Genomic DNA, 13,462 nt, shown 5'->3' on the forward strand with positions numbered 1-13,462 from the left:
GACTTCTAAACAAAACAAAGTTTTTTATGCCAGATCAGTGGAGATTTCATGCCAAGGTCTCACATGTTTTAAATTCTGTTCTCACACATTGAAAGCTGTGATGTGTATACAAATCTGTGTTTTCATCGATACCTGAGCAGCAGCTTTCTGTAACCTTGAAGATGACTTACAGACAGGTCATAGGGTGCAGTGCTAATTACCAGGACTGTGTGTGCTACATGTTTCTCATAGAGAACTCATGCAGCTCCCCATTTCTGTGCCCACTGTACATGCCCAAATTTCACTCATTATTCAAGTTATACGATCCCAGGAAAGACTGTAAAATTTTCAAATTATTCACAGAAAAATATACATTGTTTAGAGTCTGGAACAAAGCACAGTTTTTGCCTTTCTAATTATAATTTTATTCATGGGTGGCAATGGGTAGTTGTCCTCATTATCAATTGTGTGATGAGTTGATGAGTGATGATGAGGAGTGCTGATTGGTAAAGGCGTCTTTGCAACATACTTACAACGAGCAGAATTTGAATAAAAACTTATAGTAATAGTGAAAACTCAAGTTTTCACTATTACTACCATTATAATGTTCATAGTGGAACATTTAGTGGTAAAAAATAACCATTAATTATAAATTTCCTGGAGTGATGAATTCACATTTGTCCTAAAATATTTATTTTTTAACAGACATTTTGAACATTGTCCACAAGTTTGAAGGATTAAAAGAAAGCAAAACAAACACTGTGGCAGTAAAATCCTAAAGCCTATGCGACGTCAGTGTTTTATTTACAGTTTGTTATTTTTTCCCCAATGCAGTGTGGGCAGCTGTTCAGGTCCTTGCCCCAGCTCTGCACAACTCTCCTGCCCTCGCTCCTACTCTCTCCCTTCTAAAGGCTCCGGCAATGTCTGAAATGTGGAAGGTGTGGTTAGTGATGGATGTAAGCCATCCATCACTAACAGGGCCGTGCAGAGAGGTTTAAAGGGGCGGGTGCTCAAAGTTAAAAAGGGGCATATTGAACCAGGCTGAATAACAACAACACACATTCATCAAGAATCTAATATGGGCAACAAGGCAAAGCAAACGTAGCCGATGTTTTACCTGATGGGTACAATGTTGCTGTTGAGGGGTTGCTGTGGATAGTGCTCGTGGGCAGGGCTGTGTTGATCTGAGACTGTAGACATTAAAAAGTCCATAGGAGAGATGGTAGCTGATTACACAAGTGTCATGAGATAACAACAAAATGCAAAGATTGGTGACAGCACTTGGAACCATAAGGCAACAAAAAACTGTGAGAAATAAATTAGGCTCTGCCTGTGAATCACTCTTTGCTTCTCTTCTTCCTTCCATCCCATCATTTCATATATCACTCTCCACGTGCTGTCTATGTGAGAACAAGGCACAACTTGCTATTGCAATAAACTATAATCTAATTATCCACACCTAACAACTCTTGCACTTAATCTATAATAAAATGATGACAAGGAGTCCTGATCTGTAACTATCTTTTTATTTTTCGTTTTTGTCTACATTATATTGAAATGTTTCATTATTGGAAACATTTTAAGAGATACTTACTATTCTTAACATCTTAACAGATACTCTGACCTGTAACTATCGTAAAACGCTTCAACCAGAAGTAGACACCTTTCGCGCATGCGGGGTACCGATCGGGTTTCCGGTACGGATCGGATAGTGACACACCTACTTACTGGTTTTGTCGCATCAGTCTGTGCCTCTGAGTTAATTTGTGTTTCTCCTACAGCTCCAGACCGCTAAAAATGTGCGTGCTGTTTGTGAGCTCGTTCTCGGCTCGTAACCAGCACATTCTGCTGTAAAGGGCGATCATTGGTTAAATGTGATCATGTGACTGATGCAAGTCAGATCCTTTTATTTAGCAAAACTGTGATTAATAGTTAAATATTATTGTTGAGGGGCCCAGACAGGACTCCGCACGCACACACACATTAATTTTTATTTTTTTTTTTTTTTAAAGTTGCCTCAACAAAAGGGCACTTTGGGCACCCATCAGGAAAGGGGCGGGTGCTCAAGCCCCTCTAGCTCCCCCCTCTGCACGTGCCTGCAACAACCCACGGCTCGCGATAAGGAGCCAGCTCGCATCGTTCCCGTCAACGATCCGGCTCTAAGAGCCATCTCGTTCGCGACCGACACATTGCTACAAACAAGGTAATAACTTCAAGCCTTCAGGGTGTCTGAGGGCTGGTTATCGACTCCGGTCATCTGTTACCAATGCAGTTGGAAGCTAAATGAGTTAAGGCCTCAGGCCTGACACATTTCTAGATTATATGTGTATTGTAAGCATGTATTGCAGTTATCCTTCTATGCTCTAATCTTAACTCAATAGATTGTGAAGACTAGCGCTTTACAGAGCTTAAGACCCTCTGTAGACTTAGCAACAACTCTAAATGAGCACAAATATTATGCAATGTGTATGAAATACTCCTGGCTGTACCTGTAATAAAAGTTAACGTAATGAAAGGATCCTTAATTGACTGGGAAACTCAAAGCTCAATAGTCTGTATCAACAGAAATTCACTGCAGCCTATGTAATATTTGATGCATCATAATTTATTCTACTCTATCTTGCAAATACATATTTGTGTGGCAATGTCATGCACAACACACACAACTATTAGATCCTTAAGATCAAACCCGTGTCATTCTTTTGGTCCACTGCAGTGCAGTAGTCAAAAAAAAAAAGAATAAGTGAAGTGGCCACAAATGGCCAGGATAGAGCCCAGAGTGTTAATGTTTAAAATGTATAAAAATATTATCGATTACAATTCTTTACTGTTAATATCAACAATAAGCTTTTTATTTTGAAATTACAAGTATAAAAAAATGCTGTTACATTTACATTTAATGCTGTTACACTGTAATCCTTTATTATAAGTATGGACATAGAATCAAGTGAACAACATTTTGAAATAAGTTTAATTGGAATTTTGTACTATGCAAAAACAAAACAAAAAACAACAACAACAACATATTAAACAAACAAACAAACACAGCCAGTGCCTTCATTTGTCCATTACATGTCAAACATAGCACTGACCCTTAGTCCCTGCTCATCAGCACATGCTTTCAAAAAGAGCTCCTTGTCCTCTGATAACTGAAAAACAAAGAGGAACAAGTCCCTTGCACCAGTGTCTTCTTCCTGTGACATGTCTCTTAAGACCCTCTGCTGGTTCCCTTCATTTAAGGACAGATATTTTGGCATTGTTACGTGTGCACGGAAAAGTGCCTTATTTTGGACAACCCACTGCACAGCAGGATGCAGATCTTCAACAACTGCTGGCTCCTGTGTCAGGCAAATGGGGATAAAAACATAGCTATTTCTCTGTTACAGAACAGTTTTTTAACAGTTATTCAAAAGTCACTAACCATGTAATTACACTACTGTTTAAAGTGAATACTGACCTGACTGACTTCCTGGAACTTGCGCTTCGTCAGTCTGAAAATGGGCACATGTTGTCCTTCAAGCACAGCTTTGGCTTCCTCTCTCCAGTGTGCAAATAGCTTGCCAGAGCTTAACAGAAAATTTTGATATTGTTAAGGTGTGTAAACTTTGACACAACATAGAACAGAAGTCAAAATACAAATACCTCCTGAGATCAAAGTTCTCCATCAACAGCAAGCACCACCATTTACGCAAGTAGGGCATGTCTGACTGTAAAATATTAATATGAAACATATTTAACAACTTTCAAAAGATTCAAGACTCCATTGCTGTGAAAGTAAATAGAATACTTACTATAGTATAGTCAAATGGTGCATCCAGTGCCACGTACAGAGCAGACTATTTGGAAGAAAAAATAAAAATGTCATTTTTTTAGAAGCTTAAATTACCTTCTGTATGAATCTCAAGAAGAGAAGAGAAAAATTACCATCAGCATGAAGATCCCACAGTCAACTCCATAGTCTTGGCTTGGAAAACCCTGTATTACATTGAAAATGAAGGGACAGTTAATAAAATCCCTTAAAAGAAGACTGGTGTAATTCATATTATTCGCCATACACTTAAACTAGCACATTGACCTTCAAGTCAAAGCTCTTTTTTTCTGACCACTCCCCAGGAATGATCTTCACTGCAAGATTCCTTTTTTTCAAGACAGTTACATTCACAAGTTAACAGACATCATCATGATGGGTGTGAAATGTCAGTCTGAAACAGAATTTTATTTTTAAGTATTCTGTATATGAACTCTCACCAAAGTTATATAAAAAAAATCATTTTGATTACTTGCTTGTTTCTTTAAAGGACGGTACACTTACAGGAAAGGACTGCAATGGATCACAGCCATAGGGTGCAAGCCAAGTCCGGGTGACATACAGATTTTCTATGTAAATGCTTATCCCCTAGAATGTAAAAACAGCACATTTAAAACAACAACTCTTTAAATTAAAGCTTGACAATCATCATATACAACATACAGTACCTTTGACTGAACAATTTTAGTGATAAGCTCAAAACAGCCATTTCCAACCTGAAACAGAAAAAATCATAAAAAAAAAAAATGAATGTACACTTTATTATTTCATATTCATAGAAACAAAATACTTACAGTCAATTCCATTTGTTTGTTTAAACCCAGTGTCCAAAAATCTGCCCGCGTGAGGCATCCAGAAGACGTTTCAACAATCAGCTCATCTTTGGGTCTGCTGATGTCCAGAACATAGTTGAGCTAAAAAAAAACAGAGCGGTGTCATAGACTGTGGATGACAAAATCAGATAAGCACTAAAAGTTGCACTTTGCGACATCTGAAAACTTTAACATACAAGCTGTTGTTGGCCAGGGTGCGGTACAAAACACCATGATTAACAGCTGGCCAAAATGTTCTCAGGCTTTGTCAGAGCTTCGCACGGGGGTCCACACAGGTCAGGAAAAGTTGCATCTGTTGACCTTCTATTGCCTTTCTTGTCAACTCTTTCCTGAGGTTCTATAGGGATTTTAACAGGTTTTAGACAAAACACTACATAGAATGCATATTAAATGCATACAAATGCGAGAAAAATAAGCACTATTTATAGAAGGAAATTCATTTGAAACAGCATGTAACAAATTCGTTGATGAGCCCTCAACTACAACAAGATAATGAATGCAAGATTATTATTTCACCTATACATGGCAATCACTATTCAAGATAAGAAATTTTACCAGTGTCACCAGACACTGAAGGTGCTGGGTTCAACAACGTTTCTGTGGTATCTCTGGGTTTATTGCACACCTGTGGGGCTAGGTACACAAAGAAAAGAATATACACACACAGATAGGAACAAATCTAACATGTGAACAATGGTAGCGTTCTGGTCATGAGACAATGCATGTACTTACCTACGACAGCTTGACCCAGTGCCGACAATGAGATATTGATCTTACCAAGTCGACCATGTCTTAGCTGCCTCTCCAGAAGTTTCTTGTTGGTGACAGTGTTATAATGATGAGTTATATTTCTCATCAAAAACACATGTGTGGATGGACTCATATTACTTAAATTTCCTCATGTTTGCAAAGAACTGTTCAACAACTTGACTGTTCTTTCAGCCTTTCAGCTCTGGGACAAGTTGAATTCTGCGTAATATGTCCTTGGGATCTTTTGTATTTTCCTCATGAAATCTGTCATACAGGACATAATGGTCAGATGATCCAGTGACAGGATAAGGATTTTCATTTACACTATCCATCCTTTCATGTAGCCATGGAAGATTCACTTTCAGGCTTCCATCCTGTGCAGCCTTGACATTTTCCTCAGTGAGCTCAGCCAGTCGACCTTCATGTGGATGAAATGGCAGTTTATCAGGAACCCGCAAATTGGTGTGTGCCGCCAAACCCCTCGCAAAATCGTAAACACAGACATTTTGCTTCCAGGACAGGAGAAGGTCAGCAAAATCCCGGGGACTTTCAGCACGAAAATTAAATTTAACACTGTATACAATGCCATGTGGACATAGTATTACAGACCATCCTCCTGCAAGCAAGGATTTAAAAAGTTGTTTGTGATTGTAATTACATATTTTAATGCTACTTCTAATAATCGCTAAGTGATGCTTACCAGAGGCACCCCATATGCTTTGAAAGACCTTATCATATGTCTGCCTGCTCTTTATCTTCTCCCTCAGTCTGGTGATGAGATCAAAGCGGGAGCCTTTGGAGTCGATGTTGCATGCTTTACACAATTTTCTCACCACTCCAACCTGACAGTAATTAGGGAAAACTGTAAATGGAACAACTCCAGAACTTTATGTCACATATTCTGAAAACTTCAAAGCAACGTTACCTTTTGTTTGGCGAGTTCATCCAACAGACGGTCTTCTGTGACACTGCTAAGCTTTGCTTCATTTGAAGAGCTTGTTCCTACTTTTTGAAACTCTGTGTTAAGCACAATGTCACTTGTTCGAGTTTGACTCCCGATCCATGGTGCATGTAACTTGGTGGAACTGAAAATGGATTCTTCACGCCGCCTACAGAAAATGGTATGTTTTTAATTACAATCTAAATTACTTTAAAACACTGAATAACTTTCAAAAGGTTTTTGCCATCACTCACTTGGAAAAAACCCACGGCTTATCATTTCCAGGTGAGTTCCAAAAACCTTCAATGTCATGTTCACTATTGAAGTCTTCCGGGGCTTTGAGGTCACTCACTGTAACTGTCCCCGAGACAGTTAAAATAAAGTTGGTTATTTCATGTTTCTGTGATAGGTTCATGCTTAATTTAGTTCATTTATTTATAAGATAAGATGATAAAAGTTTAACATTAATTAAAAAACATGTCTAAAATATGTGATTACAAAATATGGGTTTGTTTAATATGTAAAGTGCTGTAAAGTTTGTATGAGACTAGAAAACCACGAAAACTAAAGAACTTATTTTGGACTTCAGGAAGGGCAGAGCAGACCCGGCACAACTCTACATTCACGGGAACTGTGTGGAGAGGGTACACTCCATGAGGTTTCTGGTCGTGCAGATCTCTGATGATCTCTCCTGGACTGCAAATACCACGGCGTTGGTAAAAAAGGCCCAGCAGCGTCTCCATTTTTTGAGAGTGCTCAGGAGGAACAACCTGGAGGAGAGGCTGCTGGTGACATTCTATAGAGCCACCATAGAGAGCATCCTAACGTACGGCATAACAACATGGTATGCAGGGTGCTCAGTTGCAGACAGGAAAGGACTGCAGAGGGTCATCAACACAGCCCAGAAGATCACTGGCTGCTCTCTGCCCAGTCTGGAGGCCATTGCAAACTCTCGATACCTCAGCAGAGCTGGCAATATCACTAAGGACTACTCTCACCCCAGTAATAAACTGTTTGAACTATTACCGTCAGGCCGACGGTACAGGTCACATAAAACCAGGACAAACAGATTCAGGGATAGCTTCTTTCCCAGAGCTATCGCCGTAGTAAATAAGCACAAAACAATTAAACCTGCTTAACTATACTTGCCATTGTCACTATATTATGCTGCTATTCATACAATAATTATGTTATGCTACTATCCTGTATATATCGTACTTATTATTGTCTGAGTACTTCGGTTGTTTTATTGTACTTTTTATATTTACATTTATATTTATTATTGCATTTTGCACCAAGGGAGTGGCACTCCAATTTCGTTGTACTTTGTACAATGACAATAAAGGCAATTCTATTCTTCTATTCTTCTTCTTCTATGAGGTAAAGTTGTAATTGTCACATGACCGGAGTTTGGTTGAGAGCGCAACCATGGCATTGTGGAGCTAGCATGGATACATGGCTACAGATGCATCTACAGCCTCAGCGTTAATGTTATTCTGCATGTGGTCCAAGAGGCGCACACGGTATGGTTTCATGTATATTGTTTGTATAATGTTGCATACGTGTTCTACACTTGTAATGAGAGGACATTTTTGTTATATCCATTATTGTGCATTTTTTCTGTTCTGCTTGCACAAGACTGTTTATGGACACTGATATGAGAGACTGATAAGCTCAAACATTTATGTTGTAAACCTTGTGTTTCTTCAGTTTTCACGGTGTCTGAAGACAAGAATTTGATAACCAAGCTGTTACTAGCTTCCTACACAATGTTCTTGTTCAACATGGGAAAAACACAAGACTAGTTTCAAATGAGGATTGAAGTCTTTGCTGTTTATTAGATAAGCTACATACATATTGAGCAAATATTTTTAGCTTATATAGCTGAAACATTTTCAAATGATGAGCTTCCAACAATAAGTGAAACAGTAAGAGCATGTGGAGAGTTTGGAAACATCCCATTAAGAAAGAGAAATCAAACATTTGGATTCATTTTATTCATTTTGAGCTCAGACTTGTTGAAAATGCAGAGGAGCTGGTTGTGAACTGCGCTTCAGAGAAACACAACATACTGAGATTCACTGTGAAGCTTTGAGTGGAAAAAGACAGAAAAACAACATGTGGATCCTGGAAAAATCGGAGCTTCCATCTTTAAAGGACTGAAGAGGAAGAAGTTTACAAGTAATCATTTAGAACAGTTTCAAACATCATGTGATTGAACCCATGAATCTGAAAACGTGTTTGTGAGTGAAAGAGACAGACATGTACAGAATGAACTATCTGTTCAACAGTCAGAGTGTTTCTCTAACAGGAGGACACTCTTTACACTCAACTCAGCACAGACGGACTGAGGCCTTAGAACCGAGATAAAACCCAGGATAAAGAGTTTGAGTGAATGTGGTGTTGAAGGTGTGGAGGTGGATCAGAGTGTGTGAGGAGACTCTGTAGAAGGACAGAGTGCCAGCAGGACAGTCCACATACACTGCTACTCTGTTAGAGACAGAGGAGGAGGAGGAAGAGGAGACTGTTGTTTTTCTCTTATTGTGTCTGACAGAGTAACCAAATCTATTAGAGCAGTACAGACTCTAGGACTGATCATTCCATCCAAACCAACAGTCATCACCGTTTCCTTCCCTTCTGATTCTTCTGTAACTCACTGATACACAAACATTTTCTCTCCACTCGACCTCCCAGTAACAGCGACCAGTCAGACCATTTCTACACAGCAGCTGATGAAGAACATCAAATCTGTCTGGATGATCAGGATATGACTGAACCTCCTTCACACGTGTCACCTTCCTGTTGTTGTCAGACAGTTGGAGGTTTGTGTGTACTGTGTTTGTGTCGATTGTGAGTTGACAGGAATCTGATGGAAAGAACAAACACAATCCAGCTGCAGTTATTGATCTATCATCTGTTCATTGATTGACACTTTGATGATGACTCCTGACATCGAGTGTTGGGTGTAATGCGTTACTAAGTAATGCGTTACTGTAATTAAATTACTTTTCTACTGAAAAAGTAGAGTAACTAATTACTGTTCATTTTTAGGTATTTTAATTACAGTTATTTACAATGTACTTGTGTTACATTGTAAAATAATTATACTCGCTGAATATCATTATTTAATTTCAATAATTTATCTTCTATACGTAGAAGCCACAGCTGCCGCTTTAACATTGCTGTATTGCAGGTGCAAGTCATTTTGTGCCCGTTTGCTGCACAGTCGTATTCTAAAGCGGAAGATGTCGGACTCGGCTGAAGCGAGTGGCTTTTTTTATGAAATGGACATACTCTTCATTTTTCTGAAACAAGCAGACAAGAACATTACAGTAATATGTAAAAACTATCGGCTGCTGTTAATGGCTCGAGTAATCTACTGAAGCGCCTGACACGAGAGCATAGACGAACACTTTTGAGTGGTCCTTGTTCATCATCCATGGATAACACCGCGGCAACTGCTGCTAAGCAGGCAAAACATGATTTTACTTCATCAGCACAGAAAGCGTCTGAAGGTGAGCTTAAAAAACATAATGCAGGCTACATTGTGGAAGAGATGCTACCGCTGCGTACTTAGTCTCCATCTTTAATTTTTTTTTTTATTATTTAAAGAGTTTAATTTTTATTGTTTGCCCACTCAAGGTTTATATGGATTTTTAAGAAGTATTTAGTTAAATTACTTACTTAGTAATGAAGTTACTTTTCTGACACAGTAATTAGATAAGTATTTTAAATACAATATTGACTAAGTAATTAGTAATTAATTACTTTTTTAAAGTAACTTACCCAACACTGCTGACATCAGAGATGTGAATGAGTGATGTTACAGTTTGAAGACGGATGAATGTGTGCTGCTTTGTTTTCATGAATCACATTAAAAACACACTTACACTTCCTCAGACCTGGTCTCAACCATTGGACTCCAGCAGGCTCCACCCTGAAAGGAGGAGGAGGTCAGACTAGCACAGTCTCTTTCAGCATGCACACATGGACATTACATGGCCCTCATACACATACTGTTAGACATCAAAAAAGGAACAGTCCAAAATTTTCACAAATACACTTCAATCCATACGTCTATCAAACTGCTGATGATTTGGACAGTACACCACTGCACTGAATGAAATATGACTGATTCAGACTGGACACCTACCTGCCTTTGCTCTCATTCATGACCTTTACTACAATGCTCAAAAAAAGAAAAAACAAACACACTGAAAAACTGTCAGAGTTTGGCACAAGTATGTGGCAAATTAACCCTTTAAGACCTACCATAGAAACAAGTCCGCAAGAGCTTATCTTTATATTTTAACATGCTGTAGTGCTATTTTTGGGAGCATTTCAAGTTGCTATACATCAATACAACCATTATAGCCCAAATCTCAATAATATGTGTGCATTAAGAGCATAGGACCTACATAAATTGCAAAAAAGTACCATAACCACAAAAAAAAAATTAAAATCCTTTTTTGCATATATTTCTAGTTAGAGAAATTTAAGAGGTGTATCCCTCAAAACTGTAAATACAAAAAAGTTGCATAAAATAGATTCCAACAACAGTAAATTTGTTTTGAATGTCTTCATAGTTGTAATTTTGAGATACACAAATTTTATATACTGAAGGAAAAACGAAAATAAATATTATAATGCAAATTTGCAAAAAAAAAAACAAAACAGAATGTGCATCAAAATAAACTATTTCCAGAGTTCTAAGCATCCCAGAAACTATACAGATAAGCATAAAGTCAAACATGACTTTTAAAAACACCAGTTTAGGTTTATAAGGCCCTGAAGGTAAAAAAAACAAAACAAAACTAAATTTTCCACAAAAATGGCGTCACTTCCGGTTTTGGGCAGGTAATGGCAGACATGCGATAGTTCGCGCTGACGTCTATTACAATGTAGGAAGTGTTATGAACAGGTGATCGGATCGGCAAAGCGTCTTTCTGGAATATTGTGTTTTTGTTGCTGCAAGTGCTTTTTATGCAGTTTTTGCAAAGCTATATGTGGAAGGAAACCGTGACCTAGGGCGAGCTGATGGCATAAGATGTAACTCTTCCAGTTTCATATGCAAAATAAATTATTGCGCTAGCTTACGTCGTGGCAGTTCTACAGGGATTTAAAAATAGTTACGTAAAACAGAGTGTGCCCGCTCCAACCAGTCTTAAAGGGTTAAAAAAGTGAAAATAAAATGTTCATTTCTAATGCTTGGTTGAAAACACTTTGCTGGATGTTGTTAGACACCTGTTTCAATGAGTCCTCTCCTTGTGTCCCTTCCTTGGCTCCTCTGCTAACATCTCTCGTGGGAGGGGCTAAGATCTCAGGAGTGCAGTGGAGGATGTGCAAAGTGAGAAATGAGAAAGGGACACAGACTGAAAAGCTTGTTGACCTTAGCCAGGTCTGTGGGACAGACACTAAATCATGTTTGAACTCAGGGAGTGAGATGGAGAGTGATGGTGGAGATAGAGTGCAGGGATTGTGTTAAGAAAATGCTTTAGTTCCTCACATTTTAATGCAATCTTTTTGTTCAGCCCACTGAATTAAACATGAAAGTCTGAACTTCAACTGCATCTGAGTTTTTTCATTTAAAATTCATCGTGGTAACCAACATTACAAAATGTTGTCTCTGAACAAATATTTATGGGCCTAACTGTGAATGGTGGGAATGTGTGAATGACTGGATGTGTAAAGTGCTTTGGGGTCCTTAGGGACTAGTAAAAGCGCTATATAAATGCAGGCCATTTACCATTTACCATTCCTGCAAACAGACTTCTTGGAGAGCCTCTACATAAATATCCATGTACTATCCAGCTAGACTAGTGTGTCTGTCACTGAAAATCTTTTTGCATGTGTGATTGTTCATGTCTCATCTGCAGGAAACAAACAGGGAGTGAGTGAAGGACACAGGAAATGTTTCCAGCTCTTCCTCCTCTATCAGACATTCTCTCCATACCTGACAATCCAACCTGGATCCTTCAGTCCAGCCGACAGCAGCTTCATTCCTGAGTCTCCAGGATCATTGTAGCTCAGGTCCAGCTCTCTCACTTGGGAGGGGTTGGAGCTCAGAACTGAGGCCAGAGAAGTACAGCCTTCCTCTGTGATCAGACAGCCTGACAGACTGCAGACACACAAAACAACAATCCATCTGTCAACAATCATTTTCTGTTTGTCACATATAATAACATCTATCCATTTGCATCCATTCAATTAACTTTCTTTTATAAGTGCTAATTCCTCACAGACAACAACAGTCATCTCAAGTTGTTTAACAGTGTAAGGTAACAGCCTACAATATTAGAGAGAAAGCCCCAGCCATCAGACAATCCACTTTGAGCAGCACTTGGTGATGGTGGGAAGGAAGAACTCCCTTTGACACAAAGGTCAGGGTAAGGGGAAAGAGAAGAGATGCGCTCAGAGAGACAAGAACAAAACACAAACTAAGGAGAGAGAAAACAAAAGTTAAAGACATGCAGTAGTAGACATGCAGTTAATCCAAAATGCTGCAGCAAGAGTACTGACAGGAACTAGAAAGAGAGAGCATATTTCTCCTGTATTGGCTTCCCCTCATTGGCTTCCTGTTAAATCCAGAATTGAATTCAAAATCCTCTCCTCACATACAAGGTCTTAAATTATCAGGCCCCATCTTATCTTAATGACCTTGTAGTACCATATCACCCTGTTAGAGCATTTCGCTCTCACACTGCAGGCCTGTTGTTCCTAGAGTATTTAAAAGTAGAATGGGAGGGAGAGCCTTCAGTTTTCAAGCCCCTCTTCTGTGGAACGAGCTTCCAGTTTGGATTCGGGAGACAGACACTAGCTCTACTTTTAAGATTAGGCTTAAAAGTTTCCTTTTTGCTAAAGCACATTGTTAGGGCTGGACCAGGTGACCCTGAATCCTCACTTAGTTATGCTGCAATAGACGTAGGCTGCCAGGGCATTCCCATGATGCATTGAGTTTTTCCTTTCCAGTCACCTTTCTCACTCACTATGTTTTAATAGACCTCTCTGCATTGAATCATACTTGTTATTAATATCTGTCTCTCTTCCACAACATGTCTTTGTCCTGTATTCCTTCTCTCAACCCAACCGGTCGCAGCAGATGGCCCCGCCCCTCCCTGAGCCTGGTTCTTCCTGTTAAAAGGGAGTTTTTTC

At 39.0% G+C, this 13,462-nt stretch overlaps 1 pseudogene; it reads right to left on the reverse strand.

Moving 5' to 3' along the window:
• Nucleotides 1-8,544: 8,544 nt before the first annotated feature.
• LOC148103601 (stonustoxin subunit beta-like) lies at nucleotides 8,545-12,310 on the reverse strand (annotated as a pseudogene).
• Nucleotides 12,311-13,462: the final 1,152 nt, after the last annotated feature.

The sequence above is a fragment of the Neolamprologus brichardi genome, chromosome 3 (genome assembly GCF_056152115.1).
Source record: "Neolamprologus brichardi isolate AB-2024 chromosome 3, ASM5615211v1, whole genome shotgun sequence".
In the NCBI taxonomy this organism is placed as follows: domain Eukaryota; kingdom Metazoa; phylum Chordata; class Actinopteri; order Cichliformes; family Cichlidae; genus Neolamprologus; species Neolamprologus brichardi.